This window comes from Choloepus didactylus, chromosome 15, assembly GCF_015220235.1.
Source record: "Choloepus didactylus isolate mChoDid1 chromosome 15, mChoDid1.pri, whole genome shotgun sequence".
Classification (NCBI taxonomy): Eukaryota; Metazoa; Chordata; class Mammalia; order Pilosa; family Megalonychidae; genus Choloepus; species Choloepus didactylus.
The window spans coordinates 41,069,353-41,091,576 of NC_051321.1; the positions used below are offsets into that span (position 1 = coordinate 41,069,353).

Consider the following 22,224-nt stretch of genomic DNA (forward strand, 5'->3'; position numbering starts at 1 on the left):
AAAGCTGTGACATATTCCTGTGAACCTAGAAAGCTTGTGCATGTGTAGGATTATGTGCATGCTTAGGAAAGACCTGAGAAGGTCCTAAGCAATACCTCTGTGTCCTTGAGGCTCTGTGCAAATAAGAAGTAATGAATGAGGCACAGTTGGCAGCTTCTAGGCAAACTATTGAAGATGCCCATGACAACACACACACAGAATCCCTCAGCAAAGATTGAGAGATGGTTTTGGTTCTAGGCATTTAAGGAAATCTCTGTACAATCATTAGCTTACCACTAAGATAACTGGATGGGGACTTTAGCGGCCATATAACACAAAGAATACAAACTGTACTGAATTCATTCAAAGAAGCTACTGTTGAAAAACAAAAAATCCCAACTACAACAAGCAACAACAAAAACTGAGGAAGGGAAAGAGATCTGACGTCCAGGGTTGCAACACTCTATTTAAAATGACTCATTTTTTTTTTTAATTCAGTTTTATTGAAATATATTCACAAACCATACAGTCATCCATGGTATACAATCAACTGTTCACAGTATGATCATATAGTTATGCGTTCATCACCACAATCTATTTCTGAAGATTTTCCTTACATCAGAAAGAATCAGAATAAGAATAAAAAATAAAAGTGAAAAGAGAATACCCAAACCATCCCCCCATCTCACCCTATTTGTCATTTAGTTTTTACTCCCATTTTTCTACTGATTTTTTTTCAATTTTTTAACTTTGTTTATCAAAAAATTAAAAACAAACAGGCAAACAACAACCAAAAAAACCCCACAACATTTCAAACAAAGCAATGGATTAAGGAAAACAAATAACCTAAAATAACTACTTTGCTTCCAATATGTTCCTACCATACCCCAAGAAAATTAATAAACCATGTCCAAACAGAGGAGTAAGAAAAACAAATAATCTAAAATAACTACATTGCTTCCAACATGTTCCTTCCATACCCCAAGAAAATTAACAACCCCTAAGAAAACAAAGGAATAAGAGAAAAAAAAAACCTAAAATAACTCTATTGCTTCCAACATGATCTTACTATATCCAAGAAAGTTTACAAACCATAATCATTCCTGAGCATTCCCATAACATTGTAAAATGACTCATTTTTAAAGAAAAAGATACATACAAAGAAACAGAGAAGTTTGGCCCATAGACAGGAAAAAAAGTAATCAATAGAAACTGTCTCTGAGGAAGCCCAGGCATTGGATTTACAAGAAAAAGACTTTAAGTCACCTATTTTAAAGTATGCTCAAAGAACTAAAGAAAACCACAGTAAAGACATTAAGGAAAGTATGAGAAAGATATATCAACATGATATTAATAAAGAGAAATAACTGGAAAGAAGCAAATAAAAATTCTAAAGTTGAACAGTACAATAACTGAAATGAAAAAATTCATTAGAAGTTAACAATAGCAGATTGGAACAGATAGAAGAGTCAGAGAACTTGAAAATAGGTTGATTTAGATTACACAGGTGAGGAACACAAAGAAAATAAGAGGAAAAGAAAATGAACAGAGCCTCAGAGACCTATGGGACACCATCATGCATATTAATGTATGCATAATGGAAGTCCCAGAGGAGAAGAGAGAAAGAGGAAGAAAGAATGTTTCAAGAAATAATGACCCCAAATTTCCAAAACTCATTGAAAATATTAATCTACGCATTAAAGTACATGTCATAACTTCAAGTAGAATAAACTCCAAGAAATCTACACCTAAATAAATCACAACCAAACAGCCAGAAGCCAAAGACAGAGAGAATGTTAAAAGCAGCACATATAAGAGATGCTCAGGATTAACAGCTGATTTTCCATCAGCAATCATGGACAATGGGAGACATTGAGATGACATATGCAAAGTATTTATTCCTAGTTTTCTAACTTTTTTATCAAGAAGGGGTGTTGGATTTTGTCAAATGACTTTTCTGCATCAATTGAGATGATCGTTTGGTTTTCACCTTTGTTCAGTTAATGTGTTGTATTACATTAATTGATTTTTGTATGTTGAACCATGCTTGCACATCTGTGATAAATCCACTTGATCACAATGTATAATTTTTTGACAATGCTGTTGGATTCAGTTTGCTAGTATTTTGTTGAATTTTGCATTCTTGTTCATAAGGTATATTGATCTGTAATTTTCTTTTACTGTGTGTCTTTATCTGAGTTTGGTATTAGGGTGATCTCATAAAAAGAGTTAGGAAGTATTTCCTGTTCTTCAATTTTTTGAAAGTGATTGAGCAGAATAGGTGTCTGTTATTCTTGTAATGTTTGGTAAAATTCACCATGAAGCCATTTAGACGGGCTTTTCTTTGTTGAGAGGTTGTTGATTACCAGTTCAATTCTTTGCTAGTTATCAGTTTATTTGGATTTCTCTTTCTTCATGAGTCAATGTAGGTGGTTTATGTATTTCTAGGAATTTGTGCATTTCACCTAGGTTATCTAATTTATGAGTGTACAGATGTTCACAGTATCCTTTTATAATCCTTTTTATTTCTGTGTGGTCAATAGTAATATCCTCCCTTTCATTTCTTTTTTTTTTTTTAATATTATTATTAGAGAAGTGAGCTTACAAACAATCGTGCATAAAATATAGGATTCCCATACACCACCCCACCACCAACATCTTGTATTGATGTGTAACATTTGTTACAATTGATGATAGCACTTTTTTTAAATAATTGTACTGTTTTTAATAGTAGTTCCCTTTGTTGCAATTGATGAATGATTGTTAAAATAGTTCTATCTATTGTTCATTATTTACATTAGCTATATTTTTTCCTATATTCCACCCTATTATTACCACTTTGTATTGTAGTGTATATTTGTTATAATTCATGGAAGAACTTTCTTATACTTGTACTATTAACTATAGTCCATCATCTACAGTAGGATTCTCTGTATTACATAGTCCTATGTTTTATCTTTTAATTTTTATTCTAGTAATTTATACAACCTAAAGTTCCCCTTTTAACCATATTCATTTATATATTTCACTGCTGTTGATTACACTGCCAATAGTGTGCTACCATCACCACCATCCATTTCCAAATATGAACTATCAGCCTAAACAGAAATTCTGTACAAGTTATACATAAACTCCCCATTCTCTAATCCAAATCTATCTCCTGGTAGCCTATATTCTAGATTCTAACACTATAAGTTTGAATATTATAATTAGTTCATAACAGTGGGATCCCATGCTATATTTGTTTATTTCATTCAACATAATGTCCTCAGGGTTCATCCATGTGGTCACATGCATCAGGACTTCATTCCTTTTTACAGCTGGATAATAATTCTGTTGGATATATATGTCACATTTTGTTTATCCATTCATCAGTTGATGGACAGTTGGGTTGCTTCCATCTTTTGGCAATTGTGAATAATGCCGCTATGAACATTGGTGTGCAAATGTCTGTTCGTGTCTGCTTTCAGTACTTCTAGGTCTAAACCCAGTAGGCAGGATTGCCAGATCATATGGCAGTGCTATATTTAGCTTCCTGAGGAAATGCCAAACTGTTTTCCACAGTGGCTGTACCATTTTACATTCCCACCAGCAATGAATGAGTGTTCTTATTTCTCCACATCTGTTTTGTTTAATAGTGACCATTCTAGTAGGTGGGAAATGATATTTCATTGTGATTTTGATTTGCAGTTCCCTAATAGCTAGTGAAATTGAGCATCTTTTCATGTGCTTTTTAGCCATTTGTATTTCCTCTTCAGAAAAATGTCTACTCATGTCTTCTGCCCATTTTTAATTGGGTTGTTTGTCTTTTTATTGTTGAGTTATAGGACTTCTTTATATTTTCTGATATTAAACCCTTAGCATGTACTTGGCTACCAAATATTTTCTCCCATTGAGTAGGCTGCCTTTTCACCTTCTTGACAAAGTCCTTTGAAGCACAAAAGTATTCAGTTTTGAGGAGGTCCTATTTATCTATTTTTTTTCTTTCATTTCTCATGCTTTGGGTATAAGGTAAGGTCTAAGAAACCATCACCTCCACAAGATCCTAAAGCTGCTTCCCTACATTTTCTTCTAAGAGTTTTATACTCCTGCATCTTATATTTAGGTCTTTGATCCATTTTGAGTTAATTTGTGTATATGGTATGAGATAGGGGTCTTCTTTTATTCTTCTGGATACGGATATCCAGTTCTTCCAGCACCATTTGTGGAAGACACTGTTCTGTCCTGGTTGAATGGACTTGGAACCCTTGTCAAAAATCAATTGACCATAGATGGGGGGGTCTATTTCTGAGTTCTCATTATGATTCCATTGGTCATATATCTATCTTTTTGCCAGTACCATGTTGTTTTGACCTTTGTGTTTCAAAATCAGGAGGTATGAGTCCTCCAACTTCATTCTTCTTTTTCAAGATGGTTTTGGCTATTCAGGGCCCCTTACTCTCAACTTGCCAAAAGATGGAAGAAACCTAAGTGTCCATCAACCTATGAATGGATAAAGAAAATGAAATATATACAAACAATGAACTGTTATTCAGCTCTAAGAAGGAATGAAGTCTGTATTAGTTAGGGTTCTCTAGGGAAACAGAATCAACAAGAGATATCTGCAAATATAAGATTTTATTAAAGTATTTCATTAAAATGTGGTGATGCATGAGTCCAAATTCCATAGGGCAGAATGCACAAGTCCATATTCCGTAGGGCAGGAAGCAAACTGGCAACTCTGATGCAGGTGTTAGATGAACTCCTCAGGAGATTCTGGCTAGCCAAAGAAGTGAAGTTTCTCTATCTTTCTCCCTTAAAAGTCTTTAACTGATTGGAATAAATTCAGCTGATTGAATTCTCTCATTGCAGAAGACATGCTCTTCTTTGATGTAATCAGCCACAGGTGCAGTCAATTGACTGATGATTTAATAAACCAGCCTTCTGGTTTATTAACCTGCCACAAATGTCCTTGCAGTAACAGGCCAGTGCTTGCTTGACCAGATGCCTGGACACCATCACGTGGCCAAGTTGACACATGAACCTAACCATCATAAAGTCCTGATAGTCAACCTTGCAAGGACCTTCCATTTGCAATGAACCCCCTGATGCAGACTTGCTCCTTATTGCCCTGAATTTGCTACTCATTAGCCCTGACACACCTACACAAGTCCAGTCAAACCAGTAACTTTTCCTGGGATAACTGTGATGTGGAAAAAGACCTTGAGATGTTCAAAAGCCTCACTCTGGAACCTGTCCCCATTGCCATTCCTGGGAATTTGACTATGAGTGCTGAAGTCAAGACCAGTACACTCCTCATTTCTCCTCAGAAGGTGGAATTAATTATGGAGGAGGTGGCTGGCTTCTGGGTCAAGATCCTGTTCTGCAATGTTCTCGACACTCCCATCCCACCCCACCCCCCATCTACCCCCACCCCTGGGCAGTCCTATGGGCTTCCCTGCCACTGTCACTTCCAAGACAACTTCTCACTGCCCAAGAATGATTTCACTGCGCCCAACCTGGAGATGCCCAGCTGGCTCACCACAGGGAACTACTGTGTCCTGAGCAGTGGTGGGAAGCAGCTGGGCGGCCTCAAGGTCTCTGCCTTTTTCAAGGGGAAATAATGTGGCACCAGCCACAGAAGAATGAGCGCTACGTGGAAGGCATCTCTCTTCCTCCGTCTTGCATTTGTCAAGGCCCAATTCCAACTCTCTTCCCCTCTTCACACCCTTTAGGGTGCTGATTCCACTCCCCTCACTGAAAATCCTTTTGTGCTACCTACATTTTAGGCTGGCACAAAAAAGCCCTGACCAAAGGGAAGCTGAGTTGGGCTCTTCTCGATAGCCTGGGACATCTGTTGGACTGGCTGCTTTGCTTTCCTCTCCTCCTCTATGGCTTTCTCCCTAAGAACTTCATTCATTTCCTAAACAGTCAAGGGATCCTCAATTCATATTGACCTGATCTCAGCTTCCTGAAGTACCTTATGACTCTAATTAAACAAACAAACAAAAATTGTCACTGACTTAAAAGCAGAGTGAGTGTATTAACATTTTTAATTTTACTCCAACCCCCTTTACAATGAAGAGACTGAGATAGTTGATCATAGCCTATTCTTCAGTTAGCATCTATGATTAATTTAGTATTCTTTTCTAGGTTTTTCCAACTAACTCTTGAGAAGTTGGGTACATGTTGGTAGGGGATCTCTTAGAGAAGATACTGAGGAATGCCCTATGTTTAAGGTACAGTTTGCAAACTCAGGTGACTGCAAGGCCAAACAAGAGATATAAATGAATGACAAGAGCCATGAGAAATATGTCACCTTCCATGTGTATCTTCCATTTTCTTTTTTTTTTTTTTTTGATAGACACATGGCTGCAATAAAGATTTCTTATACTTTACAAAAAATAATAGCACATACGCACTGACACAAGACAACCAATGCCCAGTGTTGAGTTAGTGAGATAATCCAGGATGGTGAGGACTGGAGTAAGTTGGAGAGGGCACATCCAGTCCGTAGGGCAGCTCCTCTCTGGCTATCACCAATTAATGCCACATGTGAATGTGGGCCCAATATTGCCAAATATTTTCAGTTTTTCTCTCTAGAAGCCAGAAATCCAGACTTTTATAGGACATCTGACAATTTTTAAATATCAGCAACTAATTATTTTTTTAAAACTGCAGGCCAAAGGGGTCAGACTTGTCAGTGGGGGAAATCTGACTCATGGATGGTCAATTTGCAACCTGTGATCTAAGAGTATGGATGCCTTGTCCTTTGAGTCTAAAGACAACTCCCTCTGGCACCATTTCTCCCTCCATAGACCAAGTCCATAATGTCTGGCCCCAAGAAGGCTCTTCTGGTGCCAGGAGAGGTAGAGGTGCCCTAGTGTAGAGATCACAAGGTTGCCTGCCCCAACCTTGGAGCTCTGCCAGGGTAAATGGGGCAGATGCTGAAGAGTTGGTTCCACCAGCAGCTGCTTTGAGGATCAGGGATCCAGTGAAAAGAGGTTAGACTTTGATGTCAAGCTCTCTGGGTTTGCTCACTTGCCCCATCCCATGACAATTTTCAGCTATGTCCTGAACCATGGACCAGCCCCTGGTCTGGGCTCATTTGAAGCCTGGAATGGCGATAAATCTTTTTAACCTGCTGAGAAAAAAAAAAAAAAGAGGATTGAAGTCCTGCTGCATGCAGCAACTTGGATTAACCTTGAGGATATTACGTTGAGTGAGATGAGTCAGATACAAGAGGACAAATATAGTATGATCTCACTAATATGAATTAAATATTATAAGCGAATTCATGGAGTTAAATCTAGAATATAGGTCATCGGAAGATAGAATGAGGATAGAGAATGGGGAACTGATCCTTAATTTGTGCAGAATTTTTTAATAATCTTAACTGTAAATGTTTGCAAGTGGATAGAAGTGATGGTAGCACATTATTGCATGTGTAAATAACAGCACTGAATTCTGCATGTGGCTGTGGTTGAAAGGGGATGTTTAGGGTCATGTACATCACTAGAAGGAAAGCTAGAGGATGAAACAAGGGACTGTACAACATAGTGAACCCTGTTGTGGATGACGAAGGTGGTTAATAGAACAAATACAAGAATGTTCTTCCATGAATTAGAACAAATATATGTCAACTACAAGGTGTTAATAGTAGGGTGATGTATGGAGGAAAATACACCCAATGCAAACTATGGACTATAGTTAATAGTAATATATTAATATTCTTCCATCAACTATAACAAACATACCACACTGATACTGTGTCAATAGTAGGGGGGCATAAGGGGCATGGGTTTTTCTTTTTGGAGCTGTGAAATTGTTCTAAATTTGATTGTGGCAATGAAAGCACAGCTCTGTGATTATACTGATAGAGAGCCATTGATTATGTGTATAGTTTGGATGGATTATATGGTGAGTGAAAATTAGAAAGTAAACCACCTAAAACACCTCAAAATATATAATGTAAAAATTGGCAAAAATTGTGAGGCACACAACTAGGTGAATGGAATTTGAGGACTGTATGTTGAGTGAAATAAGCCCAAAATGAAAAGACAAACATTATAACACCTCACTAATATCGACTAACAATAATGTGCAAACAGAATTGAATCTGAGAGCATAGATTATCAGGGGGAGGCTTATTGTAAAGATCCCTAGATTATAAGTTCTTAGAGCAGCCACATCTATTTCTGAGTTGTAATGGTTATTTCTAAACTCTGAGATTCTGAGCTCTTTGTGTATAACCTGGTCAGTCCCTGGAACTTAGGTATCTTTGTGACATCTGAAACTCAGAGCCAGAGTTCAGCCACTATGAATGTCAGAATTACCCCATACAGCAACTGTTAAAGAAGCTGAAAAAGAGATCAGACTTCAATTAGAGACATGAACAAAATGGACTTGGTTAAGGTAAATCAGACTCAAGGGTAAAGGTTGATATTGACTGTGTTTTAAAACTTTAACTTCTATGTGAGACCAAAGGAATAGATGTTTATTTGGTGCAAAATCTGTATTTTCTATATCACACCATACAATTTAACTTGTATGGTCAGTTTATTCAAACACCATTAGGAAATCTATAAGTATAATTCATCAAATGAAAAGATGCAATAGGAAAAAACACATCTCAATAGATGTAGCAAAAAAAGGATTTGATAAAATTCAACATCAAGTTAATGAGTTTTTAAAAAACTTAACTGCGGGTAGCTGAGCTTGTGCCTCGACTTACCAGGCCTGGGCCAGGGGACTTGATATCACCCCCTGGGGAGGGTAGTAGGTACGGGCGTGAGTGCCCTCTGCAGCCCCCCCGAGCCTGAGGAGCGAGGTCAAGGCAGCTCCCTTTTCCTCACCCAAAATGCCACTGGCAGGGGAGGCTTGCCGGAGGAAACCGCCTTTCTCCCAACTGCCCTTTCCCCACTTCCTTATCTTACCCACATACTCCCTTGTGCCAAGGCCACTCCTGCCACCGCCAGTGCGCATGCACCATGGCAAAAACAACCCCCGCCCGCTGCAATGGCTCCTGCGTCCTCTCAGAACCAATCCTAGCCCCTCTCCCTTCAATATTGCCATTTAAGGCTGCTTCACCTCCTTTCCAGCCCTGCCCTTCTTACCAGCCTATATAACCTGTAATCACCCCTGAATAAATCTCTTTGGCGCATACTCCTACTGGATGAAGAGTGTTTTTGTCCTTATCGCCGCCCTCCACACCTTGCACGCCTCTCGCCGAGGACCCTGGCCACGTCCTCTGCCTCGCCCTCGCCTCCGGGAAAGAGCCCCCGCCGCCGGTACCCTTTAAGCAGCCCCGAGAGCTGAGGGCTCGGCTACCGGCCGCCACTCCCCCTAGAAGCAGTAACCCCGACCGCAACTGGTGCCCCGTGTGAGGAACGTCTCCACACGACAGTTTGGCAGGTCACCCGCTCGCCCGGACGCCCCTCCAGCTTCCCATTTCCTCGCCTGCAAGGTAAGGGCCGCCTCTCCCTCGCCGCTTCCGGAGCCGTGGGAGGTTCCTTGCTCCGAAGCCGCTCCTCCCTTCCCCCACGCTCTCTTCATCCAGTAGGAACTCCTCCCTTCCCCCACGCTCTCTTCGTCCCCTTGTATGCGCACTTCTATGACCCCCGTTCTTCCTAACACTCCCCCTCTTCCCCTCCATTACTTTGCTGTAGTTCTTTGTATCTTTATTTCCTCATTTGGCACCGTGTGCCTCTTTGCAACCGCCCCCCCTGACTGCTCCCGTTGCCAAAGGGCACTGCTTTCTGCTCTCGCCGTCTCCTTCGGCCTTGCAGCCACAGTTTATCTCATTCTCTCTGCTCGGTAAACAACTCCTCCTCCTCCTCCCCGCCAGCCGGCCGGCCCGGCTCGGGAACAACTCCCCCTCCTCTCCCCTCAGCTATGGGTAATCGTATATCTACATGTCAGGCACCTCAAGTTCGTGCTCTAGCGGGTCTCCTAGACACGCATCGCTGTAAAGTGTCTGTCCGGCAGCTGCAGATATACTGGGATCTCCTGCTGCCCTTTAACCCATGGCTCACCACTTGCCATCTTTGGGACCCTGTTACTTATGATCGCCTTATTGATCGAGTCACTAATGCCATGGAACATGAGAGCAAGCGCTTCCCTCCCGGCTTGCTCCCCACCTTGATAACCATCCGCTCCTGCCTTCAAGGCTCCCTCCCCCCTGATAGAGGCCCCGTTAAATCCAAAGAGGCCCTATCAACCCAGCCAACAGACTCAGATAGCGATACTAATTCAAATCATGACTCGGACACGGAGTCCTTAGTCGAGCAGATTAACAACGCGCTCGAGGTGACTCCCAAAAAGCAAAATAACACTGCGCCACGCCAAGATGGCGAACTTCCTCCTTCTTCTTCCATCGAGGGGAGGAAATGCTCCGGCGATGACATCAGCCCTAAGCTGGGCCGGAAACCGCATACGCTTTACCCCGCCCTTTCACAGGGCGGAGCTAGTCCACCATCTTATGCCTTGAACCCCACCCTTTCACAGGGCGGGGCTGATCCACCATCTTGTGTCTTAGCCACGCCTACCGCGCCGCCATCTTGCGACGCTTGGGGCCTCCCACTCCCGCCTCTCCCTTCGGCGAGCTCCCCTTCGGAGCCGCTACCGGCAGCTGCCGCCGCTCCTTCCACCCTGCCGACTAACAACCCCTGGCTGCCTTCTACACCTCAGGGCAACCCTTGGGGCAACGCTCCCCCTGCCCCCACTCCCGCGCCAAGTCCTCTGCAAGCGTGTCCTCCTTTCTCTCGTGCTTTTCGCTGCTTTCCTCTTAACCTTGCCCCCACCCCACAGAGGCCGCATGACTGGTATCCCATTGACTTAGATACTATCAAGCAGCTTCGCAGGGCCGTCAAGGAGGACGGGTTAGGTAGCCCATATGCTTCCCAAATACTACAGGATCTCGCCATGAACTATTGCCTCCCCCAAGACTGGGCCTCGCTTGCCCGTTCAATTTTTAACCCCGGTCAGTTTGTTGACTGGCGTGCTCACTTCCAGGCGGAAGCAGCTAAGCAAAGTGAGCAAGACGCAGCCCTTGGAGTCTATCATCCCCCTGAAGCCTATTTGGGCACTGGAACATTTCTAAATGCGTCTGCTTATCTTAATGCCCCTGCTACCTTCTGGACTATCCTCAGAGGCATCGCCTTGCGCGCGTTTGCCAATTGCTCTACCTGTCGGCCTAATAAATTCACCAAGCTCTTCCAGGAGCCGAGTAAGCCTTTCGCCACCTTTGTCTCCAGAGTCGAAGAAACCTGCGCTCAAAAGGTAAGTGATCCCCAGGCCCAATATTACATGTACCCATCCTCAAATCCTGGAAAATCGTACTGTAATTCCCCCAACGAGTACTACTGTGCATACTGGGGGTGTGAAACATTAGCCACTAATTGGAAGCCTCCTGTTCCTGATCATTACCTTACCCTAAAGTGGGCCCCTACAGGGTACAAACTCCCTACTGTTAACTGGCTCGGCCAAGAAAGTAAGGGATCCTGCACACATCTTAATCTTACAGTGCAGCTCCCCACTGATCCCTCTTGGTTACTCGGTCAAACCTGGGGCTTCAGAATCTATTTGAAAGGAGCCAACCCAAGTTCCCTTATTTTGATAAAAAAGGAGGCTGTACTAAAAAACCCCTCTGCCATTGGTCCCAATAAAGTCATTAACCCCCTTTTTCCACAGCTCTCCAGCCACACCTCAGCTACAAACAGCGCATCGCCAACCCCACCACCCCAACCTTTTCTGCCCCCCTCTCGTTATTCCTCTCCCCTCCTCAGCCTCATCCAAGCCGCCTTTGCCTCAGTGAACTCCTCCAACCCCAATTTTACCTCCTCCTGCTGGCTCTGCCTCTCCACCTCTTCCTCACTGTACGAGCCCGTTGCCTCCAACCTCTCCTTTTCAGAAAGCACAGAAAACAGCCCCTCGGAATGCAATTGGAATACCTCTGCCGTCTCCCTGACCTTTCATTCAGTCTCCTATACGGGAAAGTGCGTCCGCCCTCGCTCCAGTAACTCTCCCGACCTCACTGCCTGTGCCAGCTACTCATCTCCCAGCAGCTCGGCAAAATTTCTCATTCCTCATAATTCCTCCCAATGGCTCTGCTCCTCTACAGGACTTACCCCCTGTCTCAGCACGAATATCATCAGCGAATATAAAGAAACTTGCCTCCTAATTGTCCTTATCCCTAGGGTCTTATACCACAGCGAAGAAGACTTCTTCCTCCGTCTGGAAAGAACTGCAGCTCCTACCCCACTGCAAAAGCGAGAGCCCATCACCGTCCTCACAATTGCCTCCCTCCTAGGTCTTGCTGGCGCTGGCACCGGAATCGCTGCGTTAGCCAGTCAAGGCTCCGCCCTAACTCATCTCAGGGCGGCTGTTGACGAGGACATTCGTCACTTACAAAACGCTATTTACCATCTAAAAAATTCTGTCAATTCCCTCTCTGAGGTCGTGCTCCAAAACCGCCGAGGTCTTGACCTTCTCCTCCTCAAAGAAGGAGGCCTCTGCGCCGCCCTAGGAGAAGAGTGCTGTGTATATGCCAATTCCACAGGTCTCGTCGAGGACAGCCTGAAAAGGGTCCGAGAAGGACTGGAAAAGCGTAAAAGAGATCGTGAAGCCACCAATTATTGGTCCAGTTTTTTCACTCCCATCCTCCCATACATCCTTCCTTTTCTTGGCCCCCTATTAATAATTATTCTAGCTCTCATCTTAGGACCCTGCCTCATCCGCAAAATTGTCCAGCTTGTAAGAAAACAAACAGATGCCATTTTTTCCTCGTTCGTGCAAATCCAGTATCAGCGACTCGCCACCTCTGACGCCCCCCACTCCAAGATGACAGCCAACCCTCCGCGACCTCAACGCCACCGGTCGACCCGCCGACCGCGAGGCCCTTCTCAATCACCTGAACATCGCTCTCGCCTCGAGTTCCAGCTTCTCTGAACCCCTGAACTTTAAACCCCTGAACTTTAAACCCCTGAACTTTAAACCCCTCACCTTCGCCCAGCCCGCTGCAGCGAAGCCCTTGTCGAGCGCCCGGGCACCACACCAACACTGAGCTCCAGCCTCGCTGAGCCACCGTCAACCCCTTTTTCCCTTCCCTGACCTCCCCCTTCCCTCACCCTTAGCGGGCCTCTCCGGTAAAGCCTCTTCCTCTAATTAGAAAAGAAAGGGGAATTGCGGGTAGCTGAGCTTGTGCCTCGACTTACCAGGCCTGGGCCAGGGGACTTGATATCACCCCCTGGGGAGGGTAGTAGGTACGGGCGTGAGTGCCCTCTGCAGCCCCCCCGAGCCTGAGGAGCGAGGTCAAGGCAGCTCCCTTTTCCTCACCCAAAATGCCACTGGCAGGGGAGGCTTGCCGGAGGAAACCGCCTTTCTCCCAACTGCCCTTTCCCCACTTCCTTATCTTACCCACATACTCCCTTGTGCCAAGGCCACTCCTGCCACCGCCAGTGCGCATGCACCATGGCAAAAACAACCCCCGCCCGCTGCAATGGCTCCTGCGTCCTCTCAGAACCAATCCTAGCCCCTCTCCCTTCAATATTGCCATTTAAGGCTGCTTCACCTCCTTTCCAGCCCTGCCCTTCTTACCAGCCTATATAACCTGTAATCACCCCTGAATAAATCTCTTTGGCGCATACTCCTACTGGATGAAGAGTGTTTTTGTCCTTATCGCCGCCCTCCACACCTTGCACGCCTCTCGCCGAGGACCCTGGCTACGTCCTCCGCCTCGCCCTCGCCTCCGGGAAAGAGCCCCCGCCGCCGGTACCCTTTAAGCAGCCCCGAGAGCTGAGGGCTCGGCTACCGGCCGCCACTCCCCCTAGAAGCAGTAACCCCGACCGCACTTAACAAATGAAGAAGGACTTCATAAAATTCAACATCTCTTCATGATCAAAATTCTTAGCAAAGTGCAAATAGAAAGAAATCTCTTTAGCCTGAAAAAGTGTAACTACTGAAAGGCTTCTGCAACAACACTTTTTAAAACATCATTCTTAACAGTAAAAAGTGAGGTGTTCTTTCAAAATAGGAATAAGACAGTTAAGCCCAATGTCAATACTTTTATTCAAGATTATATTAGAGGTCCTATATAACCCAGTGTGATAGTTAATTTCATGTGTCACCTTGTCTAGAATGTGGTATCTAATTGTTTGGACAAGCAAGCACTTTCCTGATTGCTACCAAGAGGGTATTTCATAGATGAATCTCCCTACATCTACAGTCAGCAAAAGAGATTGCCTTCCACAATGAGAGGTATCTCCTCATCCAGTCAATTGAAGGTCTTAAAGGGACCTTCAGAAAGAAGAATTTCTGTCTTTACTTTAGATAGCCAGCTTCTTCTTTCATTGGAGTTCCTGGGGAATTCAGCATCACCTTCATTGAGTTTGTTTTTTTTTTAGGTTAAGTTTTATTGAGATATATTCACATACCATACAGTCATCCGTGGTGTACAATCAACTGTTCACAGTACCGTCATATAGTTGTGCATTCATCACCCCAATCTATATTTGGAACATTTTCCTTATGCCAGAAAAAGTAGAAATAAGAATAGAAAATAAAAGTGAAAAAGAACACCCAAATCATCCCCCCCATCCCACCCTATTTTTCACTTAGTTTTTGTCCCCATTTTTCTACTCATACATCCATACACTGGATAAAGGAAGCGTGAGCCAGAAGGTTTTCACAATCACACTGTCACCCCAGGTAAGCAACATGGTTATACAATCGTCTTCAAAAATCACAGCTACTGGGTTGCAGTTTGATAGTTTCAAGTATTTACTTCTAGCTATTCCAATACACTAAAACCTAAAAAGGGATATCTATATAGAGCATAAGAATGCCCTCCAGAGTGACCTCTCAACTCCATTTGAAATCTCTCAGCCAATAAAACTTTATTTTGTTTCATTTCTCATCCCCCTTTTGGTCAAGCAGATGTTCTCAATCCCACAATGCCAGGTCCAGTCTCATCCCTGGGAGTCATATTCCATGTTGCCAGGGAGGTTTACACCCCTGGGAGTCAGGTCCCACATAGAGGGGAGGGCAGTGAGTTCACCTGCCGAGTTGGCTTAGCTAGAGAGAGAGGGCCACATCTGAGCAACAAAGAGGCACTCAGGGGGAGACTCTTAGGCATAACCACAAGTAGGCTTAGCCTCTCACTTGCAGCAACCAGCTTCATAGGTGCAAGCCCCAAGGTCGAGGGCTTGACACACCAAATTGTCAGTCCTCAGTGTTTGTGAGAATATCAGTAATAACCCAGGTGGGGACATCAAACATTTCTGCATTTTCCTCCAGCTCCTCAGGGGGGCCCTGCATACATATTTTTATTTCCTGCCCAAATTACTTTAGTATATATCACTATTTCACACTAACCTGTACAAACCTACCAGATCTCACTTCCTATTGAAAATTCCATGTAATTTTGGTATTTGAATAAACTGACTGTACAAGTTAAATTATTTAGTGTGCTGTAGAAGATACATATCCTGCACCTTCATTGAGTTTTTTAGCTTATGGCCTGCCTTACAGAATTTGGCTAAAAACCTGCAATAAGGCCAAGGATTGAGAAAGGAGAGAGCAGTCATTATTCACAGATTATTAGATTGTCTAGAAAACCAAAATGTTCAACAAACAAATTACTAAAAATAAAGTTTGGAAGAGTTGCTGGGTAAATACAAAAATCAATTACACTTCTATACCGCAGCAAAAAATAATTAGAAAATACAATTTTAAAGTCTTTATTTTGGAAACTTTCAGACATATGTAAACCTAGACAGAATAGTTTAATAATTAACTTCCGTGTACCCATTACCCATCTTCAAATACTACCAACATTTTGCTATTTTTGTTTCATCTCTTCTCCCACTTTTTAAAATAAACTATTTCAAACTATTTCATGAACTATTTTAAACAAATAAAATATCGTGTGGAACAGCTTCATTTAATCATATTTACCATGTGTCCACACCCAGCTGGATGATAGGGATGTGAAAATCCAAGTCCAAAATGCAAAATACAAGCTAAGGAATGAACCAATAACCGGAAAATTGTGAATGACAAGGTAGTGCTCTACAGTGCCCTCAGCGAGGTCAGCCTGTGCCTCCTCAGCCACGATAACACAGACACTGTAAAGCAGCTCTGTAGCATCTGGTTCCCCATTGAGTAACCAGACTCATGGTATCATGATATCAAGTCCAACAAGTTGTTCCCCCTTGCTGCAACTTAGAGAGGTGCCATAGTGGGAATGACAGTAGCTGAAATAAAAAGTTGGACTAAGATACCTAAAGAAGTTGGAGACATTTTAGCCTCTAACTTCTCAGTCAACACCCAAGTTGTTTATGTTCTAAGTCTGGGAGTAGTGAAAGAATTTGGAAAGCATGACATAGGTTCCCTTTTACTAGAAAGCTTAAAGGATTACATATCAATGACCACCCAGGACTACTGCAAAACCATTTACCTGCATTTCCTCATCATTAACAACACAGCAACAAACTTCTATGAAAACAAAGACTTTAAGCAGCATCACTACCTCTACTACTCCTACTCCATCTGAGGGGTCCTCAAAGATGGCTTCACCTATGTCCTCTACGTCAGTGAATGTCACCTGTCATGGACCATCCTGGATTGCATCCAGCACCTGGGCTTGGTGCTAGCCAACCTGAGTCCATGCCCCACCACACGGAGGAGGTATCACCAGGCCCACAGCCTGCTCTGCAACTTCTTGCCATGATGGAGCATCTCTGCCAAGGGTGGCATCAAGTACAGCTGGACCATATGAGGCTGGCTGGCCTGCCTATGCCATAGCCCACCTCTCAGCACCCCACTGAGCCATCTTACAGCCTCTCCATCATTTGCTGCCCAAACCACAGGACTGGAGTATACCTGGTGTCTAACAGGCTCTTCTGGCCCTTCCGCTCCTGGAAACCTTAGGGTTTCCATGGACAGTTACTGTCCTTTCTGGCCTTACTCATGGGCCAACTGTGGTGTGACTGCATCCACTGTGGTCCCTTTCTTCTGCTACCCTGGGAGCAAGGGGTCAGGAAGACCTTCACTCTCACTCCCCTCCCCTGGCCTCTTCCCCTTTCTGCCCATTCCTTCCACCTACTTCTAGAGCTGGAATGAACTTTCCTCTGGGAGGCAGGAACACAAGTATTATGGACAGACTTGACTCTAAAGACACAGGACCTTAGACAACATGAGATGAAATAATGGAAATGCCAGCCCGTCACCCAGAGCCAGCCCAGGAGAAGTCTGAAGTAGGGGTGACAGCACCTGCTCCTCTACGGGGCAGGGTTGGCAAGTGGAATCCAGAGTTGGGGGAGGCTCAGCAACCCAGCACGATCAGTCAGATAACGGGTGGTTCCCTGCTCCTCAGCTGAGAAGCGGATTCCTCCAGTGGCCTTCCCCTGCTGGTCTCCTACCATCCTGAAGGGATCCCAGCTGCTCATTGGATCATGGACAGCACCATTCCGCTGAAGCGCTGCTGTGAGCTGAGCTGAGAACATGCGCACTGCAGGTTCCCAAGGCTGGCCTAGCCCTCCGCAGCCTCCCAAGTCCTGTGAGCTACAGCCTGAGTCCTGGCCAGATGCAAAAACAGAGGCCATGGACTGTGACATCACGGCTGCCTGGCCTTTGGGGTGGCGTGGGCTGTCCTGTGTCTGGTGGGGCTCCAGGCAGTGATGGGAGAGGCTGCGTCAGTGCTAGAAAACTGTGCTTGCAGCAAACTGCGGGCATACACCATGTGCTTCTGGCATCTTCCACTCTTGTCCCCCAGAGCCCCTTGCTGCCTCACTGCCTTCCAAAGTAGCAGTGGGGGCAGAGTCACTCCCAGTGTGGCCTCAGTGTCCCAGCAGTCATCAGAGAATGCCCTGGCAGTGCTGCACCCACCAGTCTAGAGTGGAAGGTGAAAAGGAATAGCAAGGACAGGCTTGGCCTCAGTAATTCCGGTCCTTCCGGCTAGGGCTTTCTGTTCTAGGGCCAGCCCTTGGCATCCTCCTGGCCTTGCAGTGGGGGAAGGAGTCCTGGCCTGCAGTGGGAGAAGAGGTGCTGGCAGGCAGGCTCCCAGGCAGGAAAAGCCTGTCTCCTTCCCTGGCCAGCTGTCTGCCTACCCATGCTGCCTGCCCTGCATCTGTGGTGCTGGCCAGCAGGCTTGAGGCTTTGTTGTGCTGACCAGTCCAAATCTCTGTACTGACATTGGCCTCATGCTGAGGCCCCAGCTCACTATCCCCTCTAATCTGAATCAGTGGTGATCATGTAACTTTTATTTCTGCCCCACTGGATAAGGGAAGAGTTGACATTTATAACTAAGTTCAGATGCCTTGCCCTGCCCCTCCCTGCCCTCTGATAACTGCAGTGTTCATCCCAGTGTCCAACAGATTGTACTGTTCTGTCTTACACAAACAAATAGACTTGAATGGGCACATCCTGTCTGTCTAGCACCCGGCCTGCTGCCCCTGGGCCCTTGCCCTGTGGCCCAGCCCCTATTGCTGGGACCAGGGCTAGACTGGGGCCTAGAAGCTGCTCATCTGCTGTGCAGTCCCCAGGATCATGTCCAGCCCAGTGGGCCCATGACTGAGCGTCACCAACATCCCAGCCCTGTTGTTTTATGTAATTAACTTTGCTAAAGAATGCAAAGCTGTGGAAGAGATTCCAAAGAACTAGAAAGCACTGAACTTGTTTTTAAAACTCAAAAGATCCCCAAAAGCTGCCCTTCTCTGTTTAGGCCATCTCCCTGGCCTGTTCACTGCCTTGAGCTGGAACCCAGTCTGGGGCACTGTCCTGGTTCAGGAAAGCTCCGCAGGTGATTCAGCTGCACAGATGGACTGGGATCCTGGGCCAGTACACCCCTCCATGGGAGCCTAAGGGGGAACCACGAGCCAGCGCACCCCACCATGGGACCCTGAGGCAGGTGCCAGCACAGGACCTGATGCCTCAATCAACCTCTCATTGAAACTTCTGGCCACCCTTGGGACAAGTTGTGTTTGTTCTTCACATTAGGCAGATGAGGAAAGGTCAGGGGATCAGGGGAGTTGCCGAATGGGAGCCCAGCATTCCCACCCAGTCTGAGCACCCCCAAAGCCTATGTGTCCCTGCTTTGTTCTGGCACTCTGCAACCTCAGCCCATGGCCAGGGTGGACAAGCTGCACTATGAAGGGTTGTGCACCCCAACCAGCCCTTCCAGAGGAGAGGGTCCAAGGCATCTGTGAAACCAGGGTGGGGTGGAAGAATGAGAGGCCTGGCTATGTCCCCGGGAGTCAAGGAGCTGTCCTAGACCTGCCAAGAGGGCTCTGAGCAGTGGCATGCCTGAAGGCCAGGCCGGGCCATGCAGCACCAGACTAACCTGCTGGATTTGGGGGCCTTTCAGGAGCATCCTTCTTGCTAGCGAGTCACACTGGGTTACTTGGGCAAGCACAATTGGTGTTTTTTTACCCTTGCTGACAGGTCACCCCCAGATTAGGGGATGACTCCTTGGGGCCATTGGTCAATTAATATGACCAAGTTTCAACTTGCCCGCAGTGGGATTTCCCTTGAGCCTGGTCAAGGGAGCCACCAGACCCTCCTAGGCCACCTCATAGGCCCACAGGCATTGCGGTGGCCACATCACTTTCTTCCCTGAAGTGGGCAGATCTGGGCAAGCAGATGCATGGGGGCTACCTCTTTCGGGGAGAAAGGAAGTGCAGGTCCCTGGCCTTGCTGCAGCTTTTCATTTGACCAAAGTACCAGGGAGAAGTGGGAGCCACACAGTCTGCTCCAGGATTTACCATGGAAACCAGACTTAAAGAGGGCAAGTTCTCCACCTGGCGAACTCTGGGATGCGGGGTGGAGAGATGGTTTCTACCTGTGATGGTTAGTTTGGGTTCTCCTGTCTGGGCAATAGTACTGAGTTATTGAATCAAACACTGATCTAGGTGTTGCCAGGGTAGTATTTTATAGATGTGGTTAATACCTACAACCATCTGATATCCTTAACGTAATCACCCTTGATAATGTGGGTAGGCCTCCTCCAGTCAGTTGACCTTAAGAGCAAAGCAGGCTTTCAGGAGCAGAAATTCTGCCTCAAGACTGCAGCAGCATCTCCTGCTGATTTTCCAGCCTGCCAGCAGCCTGCCCTACCCATTGTGGACTTCCCATTGTGAGCCAATTCCTTAAAATAAATCTCTTGAGAGTTCTAAAACAAACAAACAAACAAACAAACAAAACACATGTAACTCACCAATAAATATTTTAGCATGCATTTCTAAGAAAGTCCTTTTCTTTGTACCACAATGAACATCATTTTAACATATTAACCTAGCCAAATTAATGTTAATATCTTAATATCATCTAATATCCAGTCTATATAAAAATGTCTCCAAGTGCCTTTTTACAGTAGTTTGATAAACCATACTTCTAAAAAATATATTGGAGACAGAAGAAGATGGTGGCATAGAGAGGAGTGGAAGCTAGCTAGTTCCTCTGGAGCAACTAATAAACAACCAGGAACAACTAGTAAATAATCTGAAATAACTGCTGGGGGACAGGTGTGACTGTCCACACACAGTGCACCAACCTGAATTGGGAGGAATGCCTGAGATCGCAGCATGGAATCCGTTGAGTAGAAACTGAGCCCCCTTCCCCGCGGCAGCCCAAACTGCAAAGCCTCGCTGTGATACAGAGCAGCACTCTCTGAACAAGTGAATATACCTCAGTCCAGCTCCAACTGGGGTTTTAATTGGCAAACGTGGACTGATTAGTGCAAGCTGCAAATCTCCAACAAGCAGACAGAGGCTTTTAGTGATGACTCACCTTGAAAAGCTAGGGAACTTCTCTGTCTTGGGAGGTGGAGCCCAGAGGACTGGGTGCTATCTCTGGCCAATGGGTGAAACTGGGGGCTGTGGACTGACTCTGAAAGGGTTCTTTCTGTCCCTTTTTCTCTCTCTCAACCTGAGCAGCTCAGTGGAGAAAACCTCAGCCGTTTTCAGCTTGCAGTGCTCTGCAGTAGAGAAAGCCTCAGCCATTTTCAGCTCACAGCACTCTGACCCAGACATGGGTGGTGATAGCAAAGTCAGAGAGACAAAGAACCTATTTATATACAAATGAAAACTCCCTAGGGGGCATATGTTCCCTAAGAGGAAAGAGGTGGTGCCCAGATCTACTACCTGCTTTCCATTCAGAACCAGACCCCAGAGCCTGGGGAAAACAGCCACAGGCCACACCTCCTTACACCAGTTGGGAGTGACAGGCTGGGCAGAAAAGCACAGTGCCTTGAGGCCTCAAAGGGTGTATCAATTGTCTAAGACACACCCTCAGGGAGACCTGATACATTTGCCTCCTTCTGAAACCTGAGCCTTTTCTGGTCTGAGAAAACCTGATTGGAGTAACCAAGGAAACCAGATGTCTAGACAACAAAAAACTACAACATACACGAACAAAAATGAAGTTATGGCCCAGTCAAAGGAACAAACTTACACTTCAACTGAGATACAGGAATTTAAACAACTAATGCTAAACCAACTCAAAAAGTTTAGGGAAGATATGGCAAAAGAGATGAAGGCTATAAAGAAAACACTGGGTGTACATAAGGTAGAAATCGAAAGTTCGAAAAAACAACTGGCAGAATCTATGGAAATGAAAGGCACAACACAAGAGATGAAAGACACAATGGAGACATACAACAGCAGATCTCAAGAGGCAGAAGAAAACACTCAGGAACTGAAGAACAAGATACCTGAAAGCCTACACACAAAAGAACAGATAGAGAAAAGAATGGAAATATATGAGCAACATCTCCGGGAATTGAAGGACAACACAAAATGCAGGAATGTATATGTCATGGGTGTCCCAGAAGGAGAAGAGAATGGAAAAGGGGCAGAAGCAATAATAGAGGAAATAACCAATGAAAATTTCCCATCTCTTATGAAAGACATAAAATTACAGATCCAAGAAGTACAGTGTACCCCAAACAGAATAGATCTGAATAGGCCTATGCCAAGACACTTAATAACCAGATTATCAAATGTCAAAGACAAAGAGAGAATCCTGAAAGCAGCAAGAGAAAAGCGATCCATCACATACAAAGAAAGCTTGATAAGACTATGTGCAGATTTCTCAGCAGAAACCATGGAGGCAAGAAGGAAGTGGTGTGATATATTTAAGATACTGACAGAAGAAAACCACCAACCAAGAATCCTATATCCGGCAAAACCATCCTTCACATGTGAGAGAGAGTTCAAAATATTCTCTGGCAAACAGAAAATAACAGAGTTTGTGAACAAGGTACCTGCTCTA

At 45.0% G+C, this 22,224-nt stretch overlaps 2 pseudogenes; both read left to right on the plus strand.

The window, feature by feature from the left end:
• Positions 1–1,576: 1,576 nt before the first annotated feature.
• On the plus strand, positions 1,577–5,582 carry LOC119509883 (annotated as a pseudogene).
• A 1,206-nt stretch (positions 5,583–6,788) lies between these two features.
• Positions 6,789–16,735, plus strand: LOC119509884 (annotated as a pseudogene).
• The last annotated feature ends 5,489 nt before the right edge of the window (positions 16,736–22,224 follow it).